The 19,816-nt window shown below is 47.9% G+C and overlaps 1 protein-coding gene across 5 annotated transcripts in view; it reads left to right on the top strand.

Moving 5' to 3' along the window:
• Positions 1 to 19,816, top strand: part of LHFPL2 (LHFPL tetraspan subfamily member 2) — a 144,200-nt gene that overhangs the window by 8,699 nt on the left and 115,685 nt on the right. For 4 of the 5 annotated variants that reach the window (XR_005082272.2, XM_037143699.2, XM_037143696.2 and 1 more), the window contains exon 2: positions 3,940 to 4,020. The gene's annotated coding sequence lies outside the window, so the exon portion shown is untranslated. Of the gene's footprint in view, positions 1 to 1,127; positions 1,287 to 3,939; positions 4,021 to 19,816 lie in introns of those variants that run through there. The other variant, XM_037143698.2, reaches the window with a different exon arrangement.

The following is a 19,816-nucleotide window of genomic DNA, read 5'->3' as shown; positions in this document are numbered from 1 at the left end:
ATGTTAGCTTTTTTTTTTTTAGCAGTTACACAGTTACTTTTTTAAAAAAACAAGTCAATATAACTTGCCTGTTTTTGTTAAAAAGTTAAACATTTAAAAAATTTTTTTAAAAGATTTTATTTATTTATCTTTAGAGGGGAAGGGAAGGAGAGAGGGAGAAAAATATCAATGTATGGTTGTCTCTCGTGTGTCCCCTGCCAGGAACTGGCCTGCAACCCAGGCATGTGCCCTGCCTGGGAATCGAAAACATTTTTAAACAAGAATTGCCATTAGGCTAGATTTCTTCTAGCTTATTACGTATTTGATTTTTAAAATCTTGACCATGGACTTCCCACTTCTTGTACAGTTTCAGCTTTCTCATCCTGGCATGTTGCTCAGCCTGTCCAGATAATGTTGAATTCTGCCCCAGTCTTTGTCACGTCAGCCAACCCCTTGTCTGTGTGCCCTTCCTTGGTACTTTCTGCTCATCAGTCATTCAAGTTCTCTGAGTCTTTTACTACTAGTGCTTCTCTGTTCAGCTTTCCGTTGTCATTCTCCGAGTCCTCTTAGTAACCAGGGGTACACAACTTTTGTAGGCAACCACAGTCCAGAGGGTTGGAGTCTGTTCCAAGATTCAGGGGAAGCTAATCATTCCCATGACCTTGACCTCATTAACACTGTACTGGAACAAGAGAGCTAGCATTCCATGGTATTGTTTGATTTTGGATTGTCACTACTGATTTATGGTCCTTCTAAGATGTGAGAGCCAGATGAGAATGTAAGAGATGGTCAGTACTTACGGCCTCCTTTTAACAGCCTAAGAGTTGGACTTTGGATGGTCAGCTGGTCACTGGGCTGTGCTGTTGGTGATTTTGCCCCAAGACAAACCAAAACTGACAAGACATGAGTACAGAGTGGGAGGGGGGAAGGTCTCTCTGAGTCTGGAGCGTAAGTGGGTACGCTGGTGACCTGGGTGTCCTGCAGGTGGGGGTAAAGTCCCACACTGGCACTCTGCATGCTTTAAAGCAGAGCTCCTTAAACTTGAGTGTGCAAAAGGAGGACCTGGAATCTTTTCAAAGTGCAGGCTGACTCAGCAAGCCTGGGTGAAGCCTGGGCTTCTGAATTTCTGACAGGCTCCCCCTGACGTCCGTGCCGCGGGTCCCGTGGACCGCAGGAGTAACAAGGCTTCACGTAAAGCTGGGGTATGAATTAGACTGGAATAGTCATCTGGAGGCTGAAAGCTGAAAGGCTGAAAACAGGACAGCGCCTGTGGGGTCTGACATGGAATTGATTGCCTGTTACTTAGGGTGGGTGTCTGTCGGGATCAGGTGGGTGGCTCTCAGACCTACCCCTTGCACTTGGGCCTGAACCAGCCGTCAGGAGTAGCTTTGCAGGGAGGGCGGTGATGGAAGGCCGACCAGGCAGGACAGGGTTGAAGGGAGAGGTTTTGTTACTACTAAGTTTTAGTTACAATAATTTCCTCATTACGTATTGATTATATTCCATAATTTTAAATTGATAAAGAAGGCTCTAACTTCCTCCAATCAAGCCTGTATTTTCTCATACACCCTAGCACTTTGAAATTATGTGATTACAAAATTTTTAAAAGTTACCTATTGCTTCATTTAGAGCATTATTTCTCAAACTTGCCTGAGGCTCTGCTGGGGTGCTGGCTAGACTATGTATTCTCAGACCCCACCCCTGCAGTCCTGACTTTATAAGGCCTGGAATGGTTCACGGGAGTCTGTATTTTTTTAAACAAAGTATCTGGATGGTTCTTACCAGGCAGGTTTTAGAAACAGTCGGTTAGAGAAACTTGGACTTAGAAACACAGCTACCTGAGTCTGTGGTCCCGGCAGGGTCTGGGGGGCGCCCTTCCCTGTTCTTTTGGCCTCTTGGGTACTTGGTGGTGAAGCCTGGCTTCCATCCCATTGGCTCCACTTCCGTTTTTCTCTGGACACATGCTTTTATTCTCACAGAGAGCCTGTTATCTTGCTTGGGTGGGACCTAATCAGAGAGTCCTCTGTCAGCAGGGTAAGGTCAGTTTTCTGAAGCTGTTATTTTTAGGAAGGTTTTACAGACACTGATTGTGGAGTGCTTTGAGGCATTCTTGAAAAAACTGGGCTATAAGCTCTGGGCCTCTGCAGAGGTCTTAGGAATGTCTTGGGGCCAACTTTTCCCCCTTTCTCCCCGACTTTGGTTCAGACACTGGTGGATAACACATGCCCCTTCTTTAAGTAAATGCTGACCAGAAATTGACGAAGGGCCCCTCACCCTCCACAGACAGTTTGGTTCTGATCCACACGGACGGACAGATTGAGGAGACGGACTTTCCACATCACTGAATCGGCGTTAACCTTCATGTCCGCAGACGCAGGGCCACCCCAGCCCCTCCGTAGGGCAGAGTTGCTGTATGAAGCAGGCGAGGTAGGAAGTGGTCAGTGCGATGGGACTGGACGCTTGTAGGAAGGGTTTCTTACCCAAAAGGTGGAACTCGCTGACTGTTGTGCCTAAAATTCTACCATGAGAGGATTTGGGGTGAAATGTTTTTCTTTGAGCCTCTTATTCAACATGTAAGCATCCTTAGTACAGGTAATATATTAGTTAGTAATACCTTAGTAGGAATAATTTCATAGCATGCTTCTCGAGATCAGCTCACTGAGGGTGTGACCTGGATGGGGTGTGTGGTGCAAGGAGGGCAGGGCTGGGCACCGGGTCACCAAGGGCCACTGGGGGGAGAGGCCCCAGGTGTCCAAGGCAGCTCATGAAAAGCCCAGGACGCCAGTTGGGGTGTGGGGGGGCACTAGGCAGAACTGATTCTCATTGACTTACTCTGTGTGTATATGTGATAAAGACTTTAATATCCTTGATGATGTGTCTGCCATATTTGTATCTAATATGGTCATTTCACATAAACTTGCAGTTGCAATAAAAAAGATTTCCATATGAAAATTAAGGTTAAACACCAAAATTGCACTTGGAATTATTTTGCTCTTTTTTAAGGCTATTTAATTAAAAAAATTTTTTTTTTATTCTTCGGGAGAGGAGAAGGGAGAGAAAAAGAGGGAGGGAAACATCAGTGTGAGAGAGAACACTGATTGGTCATCTCTTGAACCTGCTCCGACCCAGGCATGTGCCCAGACCAGGAATGGAACCGGCAACCCTTCACTTTGCTGGATGACACCCAGCACACCCAACCAACTGAGCCACTCTGGTCAGGGCTGGTCTATTTAATGTGGAGAGAGAAACTCGGGAAATGATCCTGTTTCTGTACTTGCTTAACAGGCGAACTTGGCCTGCAGCAGAAACCTGCCTTCCTCCACAGAGAGAGTCTTTTCCCAAGTTGTTTTTGAAGAAAAAGACTTGACTCCTCTGAAACCTTATGGCCCTTAGGAAGTGTGCTTTAGTGCATGCTTGCGCCCTCATCCATAAAAAATACTCAGATTTTCCAGGAGTTCTCAGCTTCCTTTGATGTCTCTGGGATCAGCTTGTGCCTCTGCAAAGGCTCCTTGCCCCGTGTGCTTTCCCCGTGTTAGCTCCTGCTAAGCTAGCAGGTGACCGCGTCACGGTCACGACTAACACCCACGCACTTCTGTGTCTCTGTGGACAGTCAGCTCCCCGAGTGCAGGGAACTTGTCACACCCATGCCACTGTCGGCTTGGCATGGTTTCTGTCATGTAGAAGGCTTTGTTGATCATTCTGTGAGGTAGCTAGTGCAGGGGAGGAAACTGAGGCACAGGTAGGTTAAAGACTGGCTTAGTCACCCTGCTGCTAAGTTATAACAGTGGGATTTCCACCCGGGTCTCTGATGCCGCAACCCCTTGGCCACGTAACCCTGACCAGGTTTTCTGCTCTGAGACTGGGGAGCCTGAGGCGTGTAGTCTGCAGGTTTCTACTGGGACTGTTAGAAGACCGGCTGCTCCAAGCTAACAAAAATGGCTCTTTCCTGTTGTTTTTCAGGTAAACTGGGAAGCAGTGTCTTGAGTTCACGGCTGACCTGTGTCTTTGCCTCTTGTTAAGGTGCTCCTTCTCATCATACAGGTAAGGAAGGAGTTGGTTCTGGGACCTCCGCACACTCGGGCTGGCTCTGGGCGAGCTCTGGCCACGACGATGCATTCTGACAACCATCCAAGTTCTCATTCATGTGAAGGAAAACCCTTAGATGTCGGGCAGCAGCCCTTCTCGAGAGCTGTAAATGGTCCCCTGCCCTTGTGGCAAATGATCGGGCGAAGGTGTTTACCTGGCCGGCTTTCTCCTGGGCCTTGCTGGCCTTCTTATCGCCTCACGCTCTTCCTTTTTGTCGGCAGCCTTCCACCTCCTTTTGAGTTGGTACTTTAGAATCCCTTTTTCCTCATGTAAGGCCCTGCCCAAATTTCACCTGTTATTGATCAGCCTGTCTGCTTCTCTGCTTGCCCAACATGCTGCCCTTGCCATGCTGCAAGCTTGACTTGTAGGTGCTCATCTTTTGCTCTGGTCTGGGAGGGTTTTTTGCTTGTTTTTTTTTTTGCTACCATCTCCCACCTACCATGGTTGCTGGCATGAGACAGACTTTCAGTAAATGATTGATTGTTAGCGTAAGGGGAAAAAATGCCCTAGTAAATTGCACTGTGGCACAAAAGAATCATAATGTATTCCTAAACCTAGGAAGTGATTTGCGGAGTGCCTTTTTGGATTAATTACATGGATGTTTGCTCACATTACCGAGCATAATTGAGAATTTATCATAATATACAGGGGTGGGCAAAAATAGGTGTACAGTTGTGAACATGTGAAATGCAGTTAATGCAGCTGTTGTGATCATCGCGACCTGCGTGTCTCTTTCTGTATGAACAACTGCACACCTGCAGAATGTCAGCAGGAGTTTAGATTCTCACTCCTATTGCAAAGGAGAAATCAGCAGTCGTCATGTCATTGTCTTCCTTTGAGTAGTGTGTGGCGCTAGATCACGGAGCAGTGATGTGAGCAGGGACGGCCTGCACCCCTGGGGGAGCGAGACCCTGGGTGCCCTGGTGGGCCCTGGGTTGAACATGGACCTACAGGTATGGGCAGTAAGGGCGCAAGCAATGGGCTTTCCCAGTTAGCAACCCAGTGGAAGTGGCTTGAGCATGGGTTTTAAAACACGGTTTAGGTTAAGTAATTTTAACAAAAACCTTTTACATCAGCGTTTTTCAGTTTTCCCCATACTTCTTAGTACATTGGGTTCTCTGAGAGGTGAGCCGATTGGCTTGACCCCATTTTGCTTCATACTGGGGGGTGGGAGTAGCAACCCCCAGGGTGGTGTTTCATCTGAGTGTTGGGCCTGGTCCTTTCCGAAAGTGGTGAGTGACTGGGTTCATGGAAGCTGGGGGCGGGGGTGTAGTTAAATCTAACCAAGGACGATGCTCACCTAGGAAAGCATGGCCGAGTTTTCACCTCTTCTTCCTTATCCTGATTTTACATGGACACTGCTCATTATTCAGCCGTTCCCATTGCTTTGTTTAAGAGAAAGAACTAATTTTTGGTTTCTGTGTGTGCTTTCCACAACCTAGTCAGGGACCAATGGAGAGGTCCCACGGAGAAGCAGCGGCGTAGCCACGGCGGCTCCGCCCTGGTGCTGAGCCCAGTCGCGCAGCCGCGTGGAGGCGAGTCGAGTCCATGAAAGACTGGGCGGTCCAAGAAATTTGACTCTCCGCTGACCCCGTTCGTGTTCTTCCCCAGGAATTTCCACTCCATGGAATCAGTTTGTCTGTCATACTTGAAAAATGAACTAAGAAAATAAATTGCAGTTTAAAAGCCCAGATGTTAAAATATAAGTGCGTTTTAGCTTTTAGTCGGTTTTGGAATTTGAGGTATTACTCAGTGTTTTGTGTTGCACCATCTGTGCAGGAACCGAAGGCGAGGAGGTGGTGCGTGTCTGGTCTTCACACTGCCAAGCGCGAGGGGAGTGCTTAGTAAGTAAAAAGAATTAGCCACTCATCCAGCTTCTAGGAGAGATCGGGTCAGAGGGCCTCTGATTTTAGAATACGGTTCTAGTCAGGTTGGAAAAAAGTCACCAAGTTACCAGGCCGGTCCCCCGCCACACGGGGGTTCTCACACACGGATTGCAACTTCTTACAGTTCTCTAGTCAGGCCTGGACTGCCCGCATCCTCATCATTAGAACAGCCAAGAAGTGACGTTGGGCCCCAACTTCCTTAGAGCTCCTGGAGTTTGCGTTTTGAACGTCTAATGTGGTGCTCTTCCTTCATGCAGTGAAACGCTTACTGTTCTGGAGATGGGACTGCCAGTGCCTCAGCAGCAGGATTCGTGTATCGGGGGTGTGTGTGTGTGTGTGTGAATGATATAGCTGTTTTGGAGCGTTGGCTTAGATCCAAGGACACTGTCCAGCATGGGTCCCTTGCGTCCAAGGTAGACATTTGAGGACAGTCAGGGCAAAGGCAACAAGTGGACACAGCAATTGGTCTGCTGGTCCCAGTCTCCAGTGTCATTAACGTACTGCGCTCTGGCCTTATGGCAGAACTGCCTGAGAACCCAGACTGTGCCTGGGGACACACACACACACACACCCAGAGCAAATAAATGGCACGTCCCCACTCGGGTGTCTGGTTCTTTCAGGTGAAAGCTTTATTTTTTCTTCTTACAAAAGAAGCAGAGTCTCCAGAACAGGCTTTTGCGTTGCACCGTGAGGCTGCACCCAGGCACTGACATCTTTGGGAAGAGTTCGCTCTTCCGTTTCCAGAGCGCAGTCAGTGCCTCATTCAGGAGCCGCTTTTCACTTTGATCAGGTGGCTTGTCAGCCGTGATTTGCTGGCTGGTGTGTCTTATCCACTCTGGTTTGTTGATTTGAAAGAAGACTTTTAAGTCCTCGCTTCCAGGAAATGTTGGTCTTAAATGGAGTATCTTAGACTTTTGGTTTATGAAAGGCTTGAAGGAGTTGTTTTGATCAATCTCCTGTCCTCTTTCAGTTAAGAAATGACTGTTTCCTGTTTCTTAGCATCTTTTAACAATTATGGACTGAGTTGGAAGGAAGCCTTTGGATGACTCGTTAATAATAAGTAACTTTTCCAAATAGGCTAAAGAGAGGGAAAAAAATTCCTCTTCCACTCTTTTCATGATAAAGAGTAAATACCCTGTGTTTTAAATGATTCCTTTTCTCTCCAGAGCATTCCTTCTGTGGAGCAGGCTCTGAGGCTTCCAGAACTGTGTTCTCTCCGGTTCCTTCCTCAAAGCTGAAGGAAGTTGGCTCCCTCTGGACTGACCCCATGCTTATCTTTCCCCTCCCGTATCTTTCCCCTCCCATATCTTTCCCCTCCCATATCTTTCCCCTCCCATATCTTCTGGTGGTCAGTCCTGGCGCTCACCTCGCCTGCGTTTTATCTGCCCATCTTGGGTGGCTGCAGAGAAGTCCTTCCACCCTTTCTGCCACAGTCTAGAGAAGAAAACAAACAGCCACCGCTCCCCTCACACCCCAGCAGGCTGCAGAACACAGTTCCCATTCTCTTTGTTTCTGGGTTCAAAGTGCGCATCATGTTTTATGGGGGTGACCAGCCCTCCCAAGGTGCTGTTTGAGTGGGCCTGGTTGTAGCCTGGTGGACAGTTGATCAGTGACCTGCTCCCTCTGCCTTCGCCTTTCTGGCTGAGTTGACATTAATGCTCCAAGTGAGAAGGGGCTGCTGCTCCTTTGAGCACCAGGCAGGGGTGGGGAGACATTTGATCTTGTTCAAAGGGATGTCTCTGAAGCATGAAGATTGAACTGATTGTGACCCCCCCCCTGGGGGAAGGAGAAGTGCCCTCGGGGGAGAGGGCCTGGAACCAGCTGGGAGGAAGAAGCCCGCAGTTACTAATCCCATTGGCCTGGGGGTCTTCAGGGTCTCCTATCCTTCAAAAGAGAGAGAATTGGGGTTGAAGGTAATAAAATCGGCCTTAAATTGGAGGATCAGGGGGTCATTTCATCTAATTTTGTGGTTGTTACTGAAGAATAAAAGGCAGAGAGGATGATTTAATTTGCTCCTCTGAGATCTTTATCACAGCGAGCTGGCATTTGGGTTGCAGCCTCAGAGGGGCTGGTCGTTTCCTTCCGTGGCACCAGGCAGGACTTGGGGCTCGCTGATCATGCAGGGCACTGGGGTCAGGAGCGTGGAGTGTCTCCTGCCCTAGTGGGGAGTTCGTGGCTGAACGTGGTTGCTGTAGGTCCTGCCATACCCCTCTGCCACTTGCTCAGCAACCGGGCATTCACACTGGAAATAAAGAAATCCACCAGACAGGAGTGCTCTTTCAGAGCTGGGGTGGTGTCTTTTATATGGAGGGTCAGGCAGAAGTAATGCCTGAGTGTGGTTGCTAGGGTAGTAATGTGGATGTAATACTTTATAGTCTTAATTTGAACATTTCCCCTAAGATGTCATGTGGTGTGCTTGAGTGTGGTGTTTATTGTTCTGTTACAGAATTCCATGCTTATGCTTTCGTAGTAAGAGATTTTGTAATAGAAAAGGGGAGCGTTATTTGTGCTGGACTCTGTATTTGGAGTATGATGGTCACCGAATTCCTTTGAGCCCAGCAGCGTTCAAAGTGTTAAACCGCTTGGTGGGGGGTCGGCGGCATGGTGAGAGCTTGCCTTCTCATGGGCGCTGTTCTGTTCGCGGTGACCGTTCATTTCTGCTGCCTCACCAAAGTCCTGCTGGGACTTTGTTTACATCCCAGTTTACAGAGAAGAGAGTGTAGCCCAGAGAGGTTATGTGACTTACCTTAGGTCTCCCAGTAGGGAAGCGGGGATCTGGGATTCGATCTCTGGACTGCTGACTTCAAATCGAGTCCTCAGTGATCGTAGTTAGAAGGAACAGAGCAAAGAGGAGGAAGAAGTGAATGACTAAGTGTCCTCCAACAGGAGGGAGAGGAAGTGTGTGGGATCGTTCTTTACCAGCCAGCCGCTGGCCCCGGTCCCCAAAGCAGCTTCGTTTCTTTCTGAAGGGAGCAAAGTGACCAAGGTGGGCAGGGCAAGGGAGGTGGGAGCCGGAGGAGACTGGAGGTGGGTGGATGGAAATGGTTTTTTATGTGTCCGAAACAGTCGTAGGCAAAGCATCGAGTAGCCTCTGGAGTGCCTGTGCCTGTGATCAGAAAGGTCGAAGGGCGCCTGTCTACATCACTGCCTCCTGCTGGTTATTTGCGGGCCCGGCCTTTTCCATGCCCATCACCGTCCCCACTGTGGCTGTCTCACCTCTGAGGGCTTTCTAGTCCAGCTTCTCACCTCTCGACTGTATGCATTTCTGCCTAATATTTGTGAACTTAGCTCTGAAAAAAGACTTCTATTAAGATGTGCTACTAAAATCCTTAACCATTAAGTGCATTTCATCATAGCTTCTATTTGTACAGTGCTTATAAAAATCTATCTCCCCAACCCCCCCATTGATTCAAGAGCTGATATTCCCCTGCGCAAGTGGATGATGGCAACCCTAGGTATCTCCCTTTTCGGTGGATATGGGGCTGTGGGGAGCTCCCAGAAGGTAGAACTCCAGCCAAGTGTTTCCCTGCAAAGTTATCTGAGGGGAATGAGGAGGGGTGCCGGGGAGGAGCACTGGGAGGGGCAGCTTTTCCCTTGTTTCGCTAATGGTTCTCCATATCCTGTATGAAAGTCTCTGCCTTGCAGTGCTTTGAGGTGAGAGCCCTCCTGCCTTGGCCACGTGCTGTCCCTTCCCTTCATTACTGGGGCTAATCAGAAGTTGGCTGTACTTCAGTGCCTCTTAAAAGCTTTTCTCTCTAACTGTGTCCAGGAAGTTGAGATGCAGTGTCAGAAATGATGTGAGTTGATGAAGAAGAAATAAACAAACCCAGGCAACATGGGAGGAAGCCTTGGCAGCCCTGCTTCTGTTTTTCTGTAGTTTTGATCTGAAGGAACCAGATTTCCTCCATGTGGAAGGAATAGGGCTGTGAGGGCCCCTGTGCCAAGGAGCCTGAGATGCGAATGCCAGGGGGCCTTCAAGATCAGGGCTCCACTTAGTCCAATAAACACTGGGATGAAAACGAGTCATTTATGCTTGGCAGGATGGATATAAGTCACACATCTGCAGCCCGAGGTGTATGGACGTGGAGTAAAAATAGCATCGGTTCAGGGAAGTAGAGCCTTCCAGAATGCTTCAGTCCCCTCTTGGCACCAAAGCAGAGTGGAGAATAGGTGAGCTGGGAGGGACTTGAAAGAGCTTCCTGTCCGAGCCCTTTAATTTCAGTTAAGGACACTAAGTGACTTGATTAAAAACCCCCTGAGGCCAGGGACTCTTGTCTGTCTTGTTTATTTGCCTTTATGCCTTTGGTCCCTGGTGTGTGTTGGGTGCTTACTATGCACTTGTTAGGTGGGTGAATGATGTGAATGAAGGTAAGACTTCTGACTCCTAGTCCAGTGCTCTTGGAGATTATTTTTATAGGCTGAAAAGTCTGTAAGAAGTGGTGACAAGTGGCTTTTATGAAATTGAGGTTTTCTTGGGATTACACACAGTTCAGGAAATTGAGATGTAACAAGATTAAAGTGATAGCTTAACGTTGTTGGAGAAGACAGGCTTTCTCAGGCCTGGGATGTGGGTGAGAATCTGTCTGGGGTGGGGGGGGCCCTGGAGTTGGGCAGAGCCCGGGCTGTGGGGAGGTGATGGCCCCAGTTGCGGTCTGTGTGCGGAAGTGCGTGTGAGTGCAAGATGCCATGAGTGTGACTGGGAGGCCAGGAGGGTTCAGTTGTCTACACTGATCGGTTCTACCAGCCCGTGAATCAAGAGCTCTGCCGCTGCCCAGCCTCATTTTGAAAATCATAGCCCTGCTGACAGTGGCCTCCTCCAACCAAACCAGGTGTGTGTGCCGTGCTTAGAAACCCACGGCGATCAGCCACGCTGCCACTTCTAGGCTGGTATGGCCAGGCCTTGCTGTTCATTTATCTCCCCATTTAACATCCCAGTTAATTCACAAAAAAGATTTGTCATTACAAGGGAGTTTAAGATTTCATAATAGTCACAGGACTTTAATTTAAGATGAAAAGTTGCCAAAGAGAATGCGTAATGTCAAGGAATTTTGTTTAAATTTGCAAACACTAACTGAAGTGCCATTGGTTGGTTTCACCACCTCCTCTGGTCCTGGCTGGAGTGGGGGGCGGGGCGGCTGTCTCTTTAAATTGACCTTTAGGCTTCACCACATGACTTTGATGTCCAGGGGTGAGTGTGCTGCCTCTGGAACCCTTGGCAACTGACCACTTTCAGGTGGAATTTCTGTGCCACCTTGGGGGAAGGGGGACATTTTCTTCTGGAAATCCATTCCTCCCAACAGTCCCGTTCACTGGTTCACTTGACTTCTGGTGCAGGCTTTGTGTGATGTCTCCTTGCTTCTCTCCAGGAAACACGCAGTGGGTATCCAGTCTCCTGGTGGAGGTACGACAAGCTCTAGGCTGACCCTGGTTGATGACTACAGAAAGGAGCAGCTGCTTATTGGCTTCTGCTCTGTAGTAATGATCACAAGGGCTTACTGATCTAAAGCAGGAGGCGTTCTGCAGGCCAGAGGTGTCTCTGGCCAGGGCTCTGGAGCAGCAGGAAGAATGACTACCACTGGCCAGATAGATTATTAGAGTTCGAGTACAAAGACTAAACTTAATCTTGCAGAGCAGTATTGATGATTACTTTGTTTTTAGTGAAAACTGAGTGTTGGGAGTGATGTGTGGTAGTGCCCTCGTGGTCTGGCGTTGGAGCTTCTCGCAGGGGCCGTTCGCCACACTGTGCCTTTCTCCACCTGTGAGCCTGTCCCGATGAACGGTTCTAGCGTGGCACTTTGGAAGTGAGTAGTAAATACTGTACACGATTCCAGAATATTCTTTGTGCAAAATCATGCAAGTGGCAAACAAATTCACTCTTTAAGAATACATATATGTTGATAAAAAACAGTGCATTTCTAATATCTGGTCTCTTGAGTACATTTACATGTGTACTCAAGAGGGGAGAAGCTGATTATTTTCTTCAGGATTCAGACAGCAGTGAGGCGGGGGTGCCTGACTTCCCAGCCCTGAGCCCTGAGCTTTTATGAAGGGTAATGTAGAAGGCAAACCTGTAGTGCAAAGTACTTCACATTGTCTCTTCATGCAGATGCACACTTTTTGTTTATTTGTTTATTTAATCGCATATGAAGTTTCAATTCTGTAGTTTTCTTTTTTTTTAGGTTATCTGGGGGACTAACTACAGTGGCAGAAAAGAATATTAATGGAGATTTATATTAGTAGTGTTCATGTCTACAAAATGAAAAGCTGAAATATAATGGAATTCTGTATTAGGAGGGTTCCAACTTGCTATAAAAATGTAATATGTTAGAGGATTGGTTCATATTTGTAATTTTCTCATTGTAAAGTGAAATAGTATACATGTATTCATTAGTTATTCCCCAAATAAGGTATAAATCATGTAAGTACATTTTTATAGGGAGCAGGAGTGTAAGAGTCCAAGTTTGGGGTGATTTTGCAGGCAACTTGCTCCTGTTTTTACAACACAAGTCAGAGAAGTCTTTGATGTGCCCCGGCCGTCCTTCCTGCCATTTATACCTGTGGTATTTTCTCTAGTCAGCGGTCCCCTGTCTTTTTGGCACCAGGGACGGGTTTTGTGGAAGACAATTTTTCCACAGACTGGAGAGGGGGAGGGACGGTTTCGGGATGATTCAAGCGCATTACATTCAAGTTCCCTACCTACCTGGACCGGTCCCCGGTCCTTGGTCCAGAGGTCGGTGACCCCTGCTCCAGGTGATGGCCTCACCTGCTGTGCGCTTTCCCTAGAACCAGGATCAAATCCCTGACCATGAGCTCGGTTTGATCACTCCATTCACAAGGCCAGACCCCGGGGTCTTCACCAGAGGACCAGGTTCCTCCGCCAGTGGGGCCAGGCGCCAGGGATGACTCAGTCGTGCCTTCTGGGCCTTTCTAGAGCCCAGTTGTCCTGACAGCAGCCAGGCTCACCCTGAATCTGAACAGCTTTCATTGTCTGTGGCCTTAAAAGGTAAATGATTAAACACACAGGATTGGGTTTTGTTTGGTGACTATGCAGCCTGTTTTAAGGATTTTGACCGATTGACAACTGTTAGAGAGCTGTATGCCAGGCGTTTGGGAGACAGCCTTTCTCAGCCTCATTTTGCTGGGCCTGCGGTGGGGAAGACCCAGCCCCAAGTTGGGCGGGCCTGGTGCCAGCCCTGCTCCCCACTCACCGAACCTACGACCTTAGTCAAATCACTCGTTCTCTGGGGCTTAGTTTTCTCCTCTGTAAAATGGGGATGATCATACCTGCTTTGTAGAGTCATTATGTGAAGTGACAAAAACCTGTGTAGGGTACACCTGGAACTCAGTAAGTGGTAGTTAATGCCATTGTTAAAATAGGAGCAAGTTGCTCTCAGGTGTGTCCAACCCCTGGCCCGTGGGCTGGGGGCGGCGCACGCTGGCTATCATTGTGGCCCAACACAAAAATCGTAAATTTACTTAAAACTTCTTTTTTGCTCGTCAGTTTTTGTTCATATTTGTGTATTTAATGTGTGGCCCAGGACAATTCTTCTTCTTCCAGTGTGGCCCAGAGACACCAAAAGGTTGGACACCCCTACATATAATCCGGAAACTTGTGAGAGTGGCCCGATTTGTGGCTGGGTCGGCATTGTTGTCCTTGTTGCTTTCAGGCGTCTGTTTGCATATGGAAGCTGGCTGCCCACTGAGTTCCGGTGCTGTGCCCCTTCTCTGGAGCAGACAGGCTCTGTGCACTGGTGTCTCTCAGGGCTTCCTTCACCTCGAGGACCAAAGGAGTTCCAGGGCGTGTATTGAACGCCAGGTAAAAGTCATAGTCACTTAAAATTAAGTTAGTGCTGTGGTCAGATGTGTCAGGGAGGCCGCGTTTCCTGGGGGGCGTGCCTACCAAGTGCAGGCCGTTGTTGGAGGGGACCTGCTCTGCGGGACAGCTGAGACTACGCCCTGGGGGAAAACCCCTGGAAAAGGGGGTGCAAAGCCAAACAGTTGTATGAAGAGTGTTTATGTTTGTCTTGGGAGAGTGGCAACACATCACACACAATTAACTGGCCTGGCTGGTGAACAGTCCTTTGCACCAACCCAGCGATGTAATTTATTTCACTGAGGGAATTGTGGTTTTATGTGCCATGTATGGGTGTCATTGAAACCTTGTTTAAAGAGGAAAATGGCAATTAATCTGAGAAATAGGAAATGGCTTTACAAATTTGTAGTGGAAGAGACCCAATAAAAATGACTATTAGGAGTTCCCCAAAGGTGAATGAACTTAAGAGTTTATAAATGCTGTTTTCTGTCTGGTGAGTTGACAGCCTTTGGTTTGTGAGTGTAAACCAGAGCATGACCACCGCAAACAGAGCAGGGCATGCGAGAGGATTCCTGCAGGGAAGGAAGTGACTCTGGGGGACACGCCGGCAGTTTTCTGTGCTGTTTTAGGGACAAGTGGCAGAGGCCTGGGGTGTGTTTGCTGACATTAGGCCACTCTGTGTCATTGCTGCCGTTGCCCTCCTTTCGGGAGACAACAGGTGGAAGAGCCTGCAACCAGTGGGCAGCTGCTAATCTGTAAGTCTGGCTTGGCCTGCGTCTGCGTCGTGCAGAGACATTTCAGCTCATTGTTTTAAGACACAAAAGACCAGAGCACCTGGGAGCTACTGAATACTGAATCGACTGAAGTTTGTTTTTTGGTTGTTTGTTTGTCTTTAGTAATACAATGTGACTGGCCATCCAAATTGAAAGTGATTCTTAACATTTAAGTTAAAGAATGGGTTCATGATGAGAATTAAGATTTTCAGACTTTTAGGGGAACTCTTTTTTAAAGTGAGATATTTCGGTGGAGCCACAGCATGATGAGCATTTGATTTGTAGAGATTCAACTCTATGTGCATCGTTCAGAAAGAGGGAGGCGGAAGGAATGTGGAGCTCGCTGCTCAGCAGTTGAGTTGCGGCGGGCCAGGATGCCTCCAGACCTCGCCCCATGTGCTCCGGGACAGTGCGTCGGGGGGATGGTGATGGGAAGGGCAAGATCATTTTGGCCTTGAACCACTGCCTTAGTGAGATGAGGCACTTTTTAATCTCTTATTCCCTGAGGTGATCTCAGTTCCAGGTCCTCTCATACACCACCTTGCCTTACTGAATATGATTAAGTGAATAAAAGAAAATAAAAGCTCTGAGGCCTAGTGAGCATAAATTGCAAAGGATAACTCAGAGACAATGAGTTCAAAGCATTAGGGGTTTGCTCCTTAAGGGAGAGCAGTCCTAGCAAAATGTCTCCGAGAAGTTTCTAAAGGCCAGAGCCATAGAAGTGTGTGGTCCATTTACACAGATTCTTGCCTTGTCAGTTCAGAGTGTCTTGGTAATGGTGAGGCTCATGGCCAATCTCTAAACTCCCAGTCTGTCTACTGAGTCTGGGTAATACTATGGGGCCATTTCCTTGTTGTTTTGACCAATTTTCTGAAAAGCAGTCACTTGGATTCCTTTTTTCAGGCTCAGTGTCCTGAAAACCAGTGATTCTAAATATATATATATGTTTAAGGCTCAATGCAAATCACCTTTTTCAGAGTGTTTGTATTATTTTTTATTCACTGTGGGGCTGGGGAGGTTCTGGATTTTCTCCTTGAATCGGGGTCAGCTTGTCACCACTCTGACCAGTAGTGTGTGACAAAAAGTATCATGTGACTTTCGAGGCAAGGTCCTGAAAGGCCATTGCCGTTTCTGCCTTGTTCATGGGAACTGCTCTTCGAGCCCTGAGCTACCATTTAAAAAGTCTACTCTGTGGCCATCAAAGCAGGTGCTCCAGTGGCCAGTCTCAGTGGAACCCAACCTTCCAGCCATCCCCGCTGGCGTGAGTGAAGCCATCTTGGACCCTCCAGATGAGCCCACCCACCCACTGAATGCCACTAATGAAGTCTGCCATTGCCAACTGGAGCAGAAGCATCAATCAACTGCTCTTTGCTCCAGTTTCTGACCCACAAACATGTAAGACACTATAAAAAGTTGTTGTTTTCAGTGATGCCCATCTCCCCTAAATAAATCAACCACTTTATCTGGTGCTCTATCAGAAAATCTGTTCTAGAAGCTTCTTGAGAGGTGGTCTGTTGGTTTTCCTGAAGAACTGTTGAAGGGTCATCATGCCTGTGCACATGTTCTGCCTCACGCTGCTGACTTGCCTGCCCCTCTGGCATAGTCTGTTAAATTATGAACAAATTTTAATTTTAATCGACATTGCTTAACAACAACTAATAAACAAAGAAATGTGAAATTGCTCTGCTTTAACGCAGGGGTAAGGGCCAAAGTCCTAGCTTTCATCTGGTGCCTCATCCGAGGTTATTGCTCTCCCATCTCCAGGCAACTTTTTGGAGCCTCCCTGAAGTCAACAATTTGAAAGAGATTTTCAGGTATTATCACAAGATTAGGTTAGTCTGTCCTAAATCCATTGCTGGGGTTGTGGGCACCCCAAAACACGTGTCTCCAGGAAGTGAATGGCATTCAAGCGCAGGTTGTAACAACTGCATCTTTGGGGATAGAGATGCACGTCTGTGTGCTTCCGAACAGACACAATGGCCCTCCCCTAAGCTGAGCTGATGAGGGAGGGAAAATATACGATATTCGAACGCCCCCCTGCCCAGCATCCTTGTGAATGTGAAGGTACCAGCCCTTTTAAGAAAGCCTGGAAATAACATAGTGGGCATCACTAGAAGGGAGTTGTGACCTTGCAGATTTAAGGCCTGCATGATGAGTTCTGTCAGGAGCCAGCGTTGCTTCAGGAAAGTTGGAACTGACAACCCACAGGCAGAGGTGGTTTCTCCTTCCTTGGGGCAGGTGGCCCCAGGAAGCCGCCTGTTTGCAGATGGGTGCCAACCACCCAGCAGGTCGGGGATGTCACTGTTAATGCTGATGTCAGAGGGGAAGAGCCAGACTCATGTCAGGAACTATTGGCTGTAATATCGCAAGGACAGGCTGTGAGGAACGGCAGTGAAAATCCGGCTTCTTAGGGTGAGCTGTGAGGGTGACCCACATTCTCTGTCCCTTTTAGCATCCTGTCCTTTGCTCTCTGGGTCGTGTCTGTCTGAACACAGACCAGGGTTAAGGAAGCTCAGCGTCTGTTGGCATTGTTCTGAAATCTGGGTGGGACTGCCTTGGAATTCTTGCCAAAATGCTTTTCTGGCTTTGTGATTTTTGTGTAAGAGGCTCTCAGGAGCAATTCACAGTCAGAGTGGTTACAAAGGTATTCTAGGAAACGTGGTTTGGATTTGCCAAGGAAATGGAGAATGGGGAAAGAATGACCAGGGAGCAGAACAAAGGGGCGCGGGTGAGCAGAGGTGGTGGAGGAGACGGTGGGACTATTTTGCAACGGTTCCTGGGTTCCAGAGCGCGAGCACCATGGGGACCTTCGAACCCCGCATCCTCGCACCAGCTCTGCAAAGGGAAACCCACTCCGTGCAGCCACTGAGGGGAGTTACCTTCGCTCGGCCTTGCAGGCGGCGCCCCATTGGACGGTGGAGAAGAGGGCAGGCTGAGGAAGGCCTGTGGCTGTTCTCCTCCTTGGGTATCCATCAGCTTGGCCTTGGTTATTTATGTTTTTAGAACCAAATGAGTGGTTCCCTTGTGTCAGAATATAGGTTCTTATTAATTATAGATCTAGGTTTTGAATCCTGATTTGATATTTTTTAATTTGGGGGTAATCCATTTTTTTAGATTAGGCTGAGTAAAGGGAAGGGCTTCTCACCATGATTTCATCATGAGAACTGATGTGAACGTTGAAGATTGCCTGGCGGGCCCTACATTAATTTGAAATCTGGGGCTTAGAGTTTGTGAAAGAACAGATTAAGAATGCCTACCACATAGGGATTTGTTTTTAGAAACAAATAGAAACAGGTTTTTTTGTTTTTAGAAACAGTTTTTTCTATTAGCTGCTGAGTCCTGGTCCCCTCCCCCCCCCCCCCCCCCCTCCCCCCCCCCCCCCTCCCCTCCCTCCCCTCCCCTCCCCTCCCCTCCCCTCCCCTCCCTCCCCTCCCCTCCTCCCCTCCCTCCCCTCCCCTCCCCTCCCTCCCCTCCCCTCCCCTCCCCTCCCCTCCCCTCCCCTCCCCTCCCCTCCCCTCCCCCTTTCTTTCCTGATTTCCAACTTGCATTAATGGTACTTTGTTCCTTTTTCCTTTTTATCTTTATTGTTGACACTATTGCAGATGTCCCTATTTGTCCCCATCTTTGCCCCCCTTCTCTCTGACCACACTGTTGTCTGTGTCCGTGGGTCATGCATATATGTTCTTTGGCTAATCCCTTTACCTTCTTTTATCCAGCACCCCCTGCCCACTCCCCTCTGACAGCTGTCAGTCTGTCCCATGTATCCATGCCTCTGTTGCTGTTTTGTTCATCAGTTTAAAATTTTGGATTGTTCTTAGTCTAATTACCCGTTTAACAATCAGGGTTTGATGCAGGAAAAGGGAGAAAATCTGAGATGTGTCTTCCCTTTGTCTCTTTTTCTCCCTTGTATCCTCCCTCCCTCCCTCCCTCCCTCCCTCCCTCCCTCCCTCCCTCCCTCCCTCCCTCCTTCCCTCCCTCCCTCCTTTCTTTTCCTTCCTTCCCTCCCCCGCCCCACTTTGCTTTCTAACAGGCATTTCTTCTTTAAATGTTTTTGATGCCCTTTTGATTTCCTTGTCTGTTTTCTCTAATGCTTCTCAACGGGGGCAAGGCTGACTGCTCTCTCCTTCCCCTCCCTTCTCCACACACCAGGGGTGTTTGGATCTGGGAAGGGGATTATTCTGCCCAAAGGCTTTTGGGGGATAGGCACCAGGAATCCTGAATGCCTGTGTAGGAATGGCTTCTGAAATGTTAATACTACCCACAGTGTGGATACAAGTCAAAGGCTCTTGTGCAGTTTATGGTGGAGAGAGTCCTGCAGAGAGTCCTGAACCTTGATTTTACAAACTGTGACTGACTAAGATAAAACCAGCTAGTAGAGTCAGCTGCATGGTTAAAAGGCCAGGCTGCCTGCTTTAGAAACCAGCTCTAGCATTTACCAGTTGGGTAATCTTTGAGAAGTTACTTCAAGTCTCTTTGCTTCAGTCCCCTCATCTATGAATTGGGATTAATAATACCTCATAAGTTTTCATGGGGTATAGTTACTTCTTATAGAATATTCTGAAGGATCTTAAAACCTTCTCCCTCTACCTAAATCTTTTAGACTTATTTTTTATTTTCCTAAACATAAGTTAATTGATGCTGATATTTTTATATTTACACAGCCCTTATGAGTTGTACTACAATTTTAAGTTCAAATATAACAAAATGATTTCTTGGAGACTTATAATGAAATGGTTAGAGTCTTGCAATAGAAACTAAGTTTGTGTGTCAGGTATTGTGAAAAATCAATTGTCATGGTCCAATTTAGGACCGATTTTCTAATTCTAGAGGTGGAGCTAGAATGTGGATTATTTTTCCTTAAAATGAGTGGGCTTTTACCCAGAGCCTCAGATGCTTTGAGTATGGGTCAGAAAAAGCTTCCTGACTTCTCCCCTCCTGACTTGACAGCCAGTAGGAGGCAGGTAGTGCTGGTCTAGGAGCATTTTGTCGATTGGATCCTTCTTCCTAGGGGCCAGCTAGAAATTGTCCTGATTCTTTGGCAAGGCTCTAGACCAGCCAGGCCAGTCTGCCTCAAATGGGCATTGAGGGAGACCAGAGCAGATTCAGGGCCAGGACTGTCCAGGCGTATTTTACCCACAAGGACTTGTAAAACTCCGAATTTAAAGTAAGCCACTGCATCCTTTCACTACTGTATCTGCCAGGAGGACCTTAGGACCCTAGGGGCGCGTGTGGTGGAGCTCACTGGGGAGGAGAGGATGGGTGAGCATGTCTGTCCCTGA

The sequence above is a fragment of the Artibeus jamaicensis genome, unplaced genomic scaffold, assembly GCF_021234435.1.
Source record: "Artibeus jamaicensis isolate MK-2021 breed Jamaican fruit bat unplaced genomic scaffold, CSHL_Jam_final contig_373, whole genome shotgun sequence".
Lineage (NCBI taxonomy): Eukaryota > Metazoa > Chordata > Mammalia > Chiroptera > Phyllostomidae > Artibeus > Artibeus jamaicensis.
The sequence above is the reverse complement of the archived record's forward strand: the minus strand, read 5'-3'. Positions and strand labels throughout refer to the sequence as shown.